We start from the raw sequence: 6,991 nt of genomic DNA on the forward strand, positions 1-6,991 counted from the left end.
TTGAAATCGCATCATATGACCCGTTTAAGTCAAGACCAACTGTCAATCATTTAATATAGACAAGAGCTTTGTACATTCTCTTATTCTCTTAAAACGAATGGGAAAATATTTCCTGTACTGATCATTTTATGCAAAAGCCAATTTGAGCTTTGGACTCTCATAGGAAATCAATGCATGTTAACACTGTTTATTTAGCATTTTTCATGTCATTAGCCTTAATTTCAAGGTGTCTCCAGCGTCCTCTGACCTCCAAGAAGTGAAATGCTGAACCTTGACCCCAGTAACAGAGATTCCCTGTTGGATTTGTGTTCCACAACAGGATGAATCCTTGTTACTGAGAGCAAGAGGTCAGATTTTCTCCTGGACCTCTGAAGACTAGCGTTTGCTGTCGTTCTGAAAACAGCACAAGAAATACAGATTTGACTCATTCCATTGGTAAATACTTTAAGTATAAATAGGATAAAGGGGCATCATTAAAGCGTCTGTGTCGGTATGTGGCGGTTCTCCAGCGTCCCTTGTGACACAGTCGATGGCAGCTAACAAAGCAGGGTTAAACAGATTGAGTGAAGTGTCTGATTGTTTGACCTTAACTCCTGTTGTTCTCCCATCCCCCTGTGTTTTTGTGTTTGGAGAAGGAAACTTAAATCAGCAATTAACATAAATAATTAACTACTCCTTGGGATTAATTATTAATGTGTCGGAGGAGTGATTGTACCCGCTTGAGACTGAGATAGCACCTCTAGAACCAAGAAAAAAAGCCCATGACTTACTTTTGTTGGCACTTTCACCTTTTAGTTGGAGAACTCTTTCTGTTTTAGGGTTGTTTTTTGCCCATTGGAAAGAAATTTCACAAATGGGATCTTTTTAAATATCTCAATTGTGTGTTGTTGTAGTATTATTTATATACTATTATATTTTGAATTCATTTGAATTTTTCTAATTTCAGTTATCATTTTAATTTTAGTTCAAGTTTTAGTATTCTGTTATGGCTAAAAGTTATTTTTTGTTTAAGTTTAAGTAATTCATTTTAGTACTTCAGCTTAAACATATTTTATTTTAGTTAGTTGCCAAGGCAACATTTTTAATTTTCATTTAGGTTTTTTAGGTTTAAGTTTTTCATCTAAAGTTTTTAGTATTTTGCTTTATTTCAGCTTTATTTCAGTTATTAAGCATTATTTTTAATAGTTATTCGTTAACAATAACAATACTGATCCTAAACAGCAATGCAATTAAATGGAGACTTCTAAAGTGCATCTCATCTTTTGCCTAAAATGATATTTTCTGTAGAGTTTCAGAAGAAAACTCAACATTGTAATACTCAGATCTCAATATGAATTATTTTCTCATCAACTTCTTCCGAGAACAAATGATCTATAATCCACATGCATTTTTTTATTTTTTCATAGTCTCCATTTGCTCTCAATTTAATCTCATTGCTGTATAAAATAAACTATTGAGATCTCATGTATAATTGTCTGAGTTTTCTAATAATTTCTCCTTTACATTTTCTGCTCATTTTCTTCGCTGGTCTGTTCTAACTTGACACACACTGTTCTCTCGGTTCTTGTCGTTTTGTCTGTAATTCTGTCTTTACACCTTTATCTACTCTGATCCCTCTCTCACTGTTTGTGTACTCAGAGCGTCTGTATCATGTTGCTGAGATCTGGCTCGTTAATTGCTCGGTAATTACAGTGCTTCTGTTGATCTGTTCATTTCACAGCGCTGCTACAAACCTTTTAGGCTGTCTGCTGGAGCTCCGACTCTATTGGATTTGGCTCATGTGCCTGTCTAACGCTTTGAGAGCTGCTCTAATGTGCTGTCAGCCGTTCCACATGCACTTTCTCTGTCGTGATGCACTTGCCTGTCTGGACAACTGTTGCTGATGGGATCTGATGTCACGTACGCTCGAAGTGTTGACGGTAACAGATTGTGTTTTCTTCGACGTCCGTGCTAAACACATTCCATTGAAATCAACAGATTCACAGCATTTTCTGACGTAGTAATGTGCTAAGATTACACCCAAAGCACAGCAGTGTTATTTTAGTATCACTGAGTACCACTATAGTTTTTTTTTTTTTATATATATTTTTTAATGGTTTTATATTTTCTGTTTTCATTTTAAGTTTATCAAATTTTTTACATTTCTATATAGTTTATTAATGTAAGAAAACTCAATTATTAAGATTATTTGAATTTCTAATTTTCAATTTTTTCAATTTTTTTAATATATATTTTACTTGTTTTTTTTTCCAAGTAATGTTTTTGTTTAATTATATATATATATTTTTTATATATTTTTTAAAGTTCCTAAAGTTTTGTTTTCTTTTTCATTTTATTTAATTTATTATATTTAGTTTTTTAATAGTTAATTAATTAAATTATTTTAGTACATCAAGTTGAACTAAATAAAAATGTGAAAATAAATGTAAAAAAGTTTTATTGTAATTTTATTTTATTTTAGTTAATCTTATTTCAAGTACGATTTTTTTATTTTTTTGCTTTTAGTTTAGTATAGTTAACTGTAAAAACCCTGCTACACTATTAAATCGTAAGTTTTAAAATGTTAAACACTTCCACGTCTGTATTTATTTCTAAAAAACCTTCAGTTAACCTAATGGCAGATGATTTAGCGATTGTGACTCAATATATTATAAATGCATCTGTTATAGCTTAAATAATTTTGTATAAAAGGCTCTCTTATGAGTTACCCATATTAAAGCCCCATTAGAGGCCTTTCTTACCCTCAGATGTACAGCAGAGATCTTTCTTAGCTTCTGCTCTTCTTTAGGGCTCCGACCAAAGTAACTGAGAACCTGCTGGTATCATCCTCGTCTTCAATGGCAGCCACAGCCTCTGGACTCCAAACTCTGAACGCTGCTTATCTTTACAGCCGCTAATACTGGCGAAGAACCCGGTGATGGGACCAGCCCGTGTTAACCATTAACACCCCAACTTGCACCCTTTTTCATCCTGGTGAGATCCTAATGTAGTGTTTTACACCACAATGCATGTATCATGTCTTATTTGGCACACATTGTTATGAACAAAATGAAATTATATCATTCATATTTCCCTGCAATGTAAACAAAGCAGCAATTTCACATCTCGCTATGCATCAAAAGTCTCAGTGTCTTTAAAAACAACATAGCCTACATAGAAAGGCAGTTCTACAAGTTTATGATGTGATATTCAGTTCTTATCAATTTGCATGCCAAACCTTTACAGCATCCAGCAAGCATAGGCAATTATTAGCAAACGTGTTCATCAGATTCAAAGGCATGATGTCATTAAACCAAACGTTCACGCACAACCTCTGCCTCGGTTTTCTCTGTAATCTGCGAAAAGTTCAAAAGTCCGATTGATAATCAGTTATATTTGTAAAGATAAAAAATGGACCAGAACAAGCTGTCCTCAGCAAAGTGACTCAACAAACAAGCTCATTTAAAACCTCGCAATTAAACAAAGACTGTGCCATTTATTCTAATAGTATTTTGTTGCTCTTTATGTTTCTGCTGTGCTTGATATTGCAAAGCAGCATAAGATGAGCTCGATCTCACTCTGTTCCCAACCTCAATCAGGCTAATAAGCAACGGCCAATCCAGAACCTCTTGGCTGCTATAATAAGGCAATTAAAGAGAGCTGGCAGACAGACACTTCCCACGATGCTGGGACTCCCAAGACAGGCTCTGCCAATGCCAATCTCTAATAGGGCCCAAAGCACAGGCTTGGGAAGATGCAATTGGATTTGAAGCCAATCAGTCATTCCAGCTATTGACCTATGATTGGATTTAGAAGACATGTCAGGGCCGCTTTGATTTTAGCTCGGGCCCAATGAAGCTGGATGTGAAGGTTTATTGTTTCGGACGGACCGAGAGCGGTGTGTGGGCTTTGACACGCTGCCAGAAGAGATGGATGCGTACAGTGACTGCTGTATCCATCCATCAGAGTTAGAATCCGTCATCTCATCTTTCACAGGAGTGGCGTACAACATCATCCGCTGCTTTTGGGGTCTGTGCTCGTTTGTGAAGTCTTGTGCCTTGGAGTTTTTCACATCTCAGCATTTCTAAAGCAGGCTTTGATTGTTTGAAGCTTGGTGGCATTCTAGTTTTGGAGACAAATTTTTGCAAACATGCTCATCAACACCCGATTAAATGCTTGTGAGTGTGACTGCGATGTTTGTATTATGAACAGCCAATAGAAGGACAGTTCAATCATGACAACTCTCAGAAGATTTTAGCATGGTGATGGATATGACAATGTATTTGGTCTAGATCTATCTTCGCTGCTGCTGTTGGTTATTGCTGTAGTTGTAGATTATTGCTGCTGCTGCAAGCAAGTACAGGAACTTGCTACTGCCAGTGCATACGGCGATACGGTGCCGTGAGTATTTAAGACATATTGCTGCTGCACAAATAGCATATAAAATAACCCGTAGCAGATCTATACAGGTGGAGCTGGGGAAGGTGGAGGGTTTCAGAGAAACTCTGTAAGCGCCCTGCAGGAATCTCAAGTGAATGCTAGCCAGCCATGTAAATGCAAGGCAGTAAGCTCATTGGCTGCATATGCAGCATGAACCAATCAGCTTGTGCCAAGTCACTTAACTCTCTGAATATCATCATTTACGTTAACAACCCGTCAGCCTGCGCCATCTAGAGTTTCATGACTGAACTATATATTTTTTTCGATTTATGTGTGAGAGAGATCGAGATACGTTCATTTATTGTTATGTGGTACTAGCTTGTTATTTTGTGATACAAGTTTGTCTATACTCTACCAGGGTTTTTATCATTAAATAAATATAAAGCATAAAAAACATTTTCATTACTTGAAATGAAAATAAAATAAAATAACGTAAACTTATTTTATTTCAAGATTTATTTTAAGGCACTATGTCTCCTTTTGAATAACTAAATTAAATAAACTAAATTGTAAACTATAAGTACATGGGCATATTTAAAATAACAGTGTCACAGGGTTTTTATAGTCAACTAAAACCGGAAAAAACATTTTTTGTTAATTGAAATTAGCAAAGCATTAACTGAAATAAAATAAAATAAAAAAAATGCAAAATGCAACATTTCTCATTTTCATTTAGTTCAACTTGATGTACTGAAATAATTATAACTGAAATAAAATTAACAAACTGTATAAAAAACTAATATAAGTGACAAAAAGCCCCACAACAAAATGACTAATTACTAGTAAAAAAAAACAAAAACAAAAAAAACATGGAAAATATAAAACTAACAAAAAAAAAAGTAAATTAGAAATGTTGCCTTGGCAACTAATTGAAATAAATTAGTTGAAGTACTAAAATCCAGGGCAACATTTCTCATTTTCATTTATTTTAACTTAATGTTCTAAAATAACTAAAACTGAAATAAAAATTAATAAACTATATACACATAATAAAATGACAAAAACACAGAACAAAATGTCCAAAACTTTAACTAAAATTACAATGAAAGCAGAAAAGATGAAAAATAAATAAATAATCAAAATATAAACACAAACCTATATAGTATATTAATTATACTAAATTAACACTGGTCTATATGGTATGCAACATAAATAACCCTAACATTTCCAACATCAGCACCAGGACTTTGAACTCAGGTTTGTGTGGTTCAATTTTGTGTGTCAAAGAGGATGTCACAATTAACATAAAATGGCCTTTCAATGCTGTCAATCCTGACCGAAGTCTTAGCTAATATATATCATGCAATCTGACATAAAAATCTGATGATGTTGCACAATCTGCCTTAGGTTTTATGCAAGATTGCACCAGACTCATATCAAACAGTCTGATAAGCAACAATCATAAAGGACAGAGAATAAAAAATATACAGTGTACATCTGACTTTACAATGTAGTTGAAAGAGTAAGTTTGTAAGTAAATGTAAAAGTGTATATTTTAGTATTTTTTTATTTTAAGAAATTAATACTTTTTTTCAGCTGGGATGCATTAAATTAAACAAAAGTGACAGTAAAGACCTGTATAATATTAAAAAGATTTCTATTTCAAATAAATGCTGTTCTTTTGAACTTCCTATTCATTAAAGAATCCTGAAAAATAAAATGTATCACAGTTTCCACAAAACATATTCAACTGTTTTCAACATTGATAATAATCAGAAATGTTTCTTGAGCAGCAAATCAGCATATTAGAATGATTTATAATATTTCACAATTTTTACAGTTTTTACTGTATTTTTGGTAAGATAAACGCAGCCTTGGTGAAAAGAACTTTGAAAATCATAAAAAAATCTTACTTTGAAAGTGAAAAGGTAGTGTATATTTTAGTGACTATTTATCATCATTCATACGGCATGCGTTATATAAAAAACATAAATCTCAGTAGGACTAATTTGCTTGAGGAAAACAACAAATGGCTCCAAGCTTTTGCAGAGGTTTTAGAGTATCTTTCTCCAAAACTTTGTAAAAATGAATGTCATGTTTGGCGACAGACCTGGTCCGGTAAAAGAGTCTCGTGTTGTTTTTCTATTTCAGGTGGTGTATCATGACCTAGATGAGGAGAACGACGGAGAAGAAGCGCTATGGTAATGCAAAGAGACCTTCAGCGTCTGTCCCTGTCGTTTAAATTACAAGAGCGAGATTAATTTTCCATTTGCGGACCTCTGAAAGATGGCAACATCTTCCCAAAAACATTCCGCTGATAAATGAAAAGCAGCGGCACTCTAGAAATAATGACATGAATTACAGCACACTCTTACTGCGGTAATCGCAGAGTAGCTATTGGATATAAAGACTGATCAATATGCCCTCTGAAGGCCTGCAGAAGGACAAGCGAGGAAAGCCAGTCAGGCGACCGAAGACGAAACCTGAATCGAGTGGACTGGCAAGGTAAGGATTGGATTATTTTGATTTTTTTTTTTTGACATTACAACATCTGAAGGCTGCTGTGGCATCTTGGCTAAAGCTCACAGTCATTAAGCGGAAGGTTGTTGGTTCGAATCTTTCAAAAAATGAG

General features: G+C 34.3%; 1 long non-coding RNA gene across 1 annotated transcript; it reads left to right on the forward strand.

Annotated features, from left to right (window-relative positions):
* The first annotated feature begins 1,441 nt into the window (after nucleotides 1–1,441).
* Nucleotides 1,442–6,688, forward strand: LOC107718020 (uncharacterized). Its single transcript, XR_001637372.1, has 3 exons — nucleotides 1,442–1,919; nucleotides 2,789–2,973; nucleotides 6,511–6,688. It is a non-coding gene; the product is annotated as an uncharacterized LOC107718020 (long non-coding RNA).
* Nucleotides 6,689–6,991: the final 303 nt, after the last annotated feature.

The sequence above is a fragment of the Sinocyclocheilus rhinocerous genome, unplaced genomic scaffold (genome assembly GCF_001515625.1).
Source record: "Sinocyclocheilus rhinocerous isolate Xijiao unplaced genomic scaffold, SAMN03320098_v1.1 scaffold1835, whole genome shotgun sequence".
NCBI classification, from domain to species: Eukaryota; Metazoa; Chordata; class Actinopteri; order Cypriniformes; family Cyprinidae; genus Sinocyclocheilus; species Sinocyclocheilus rhinocerous.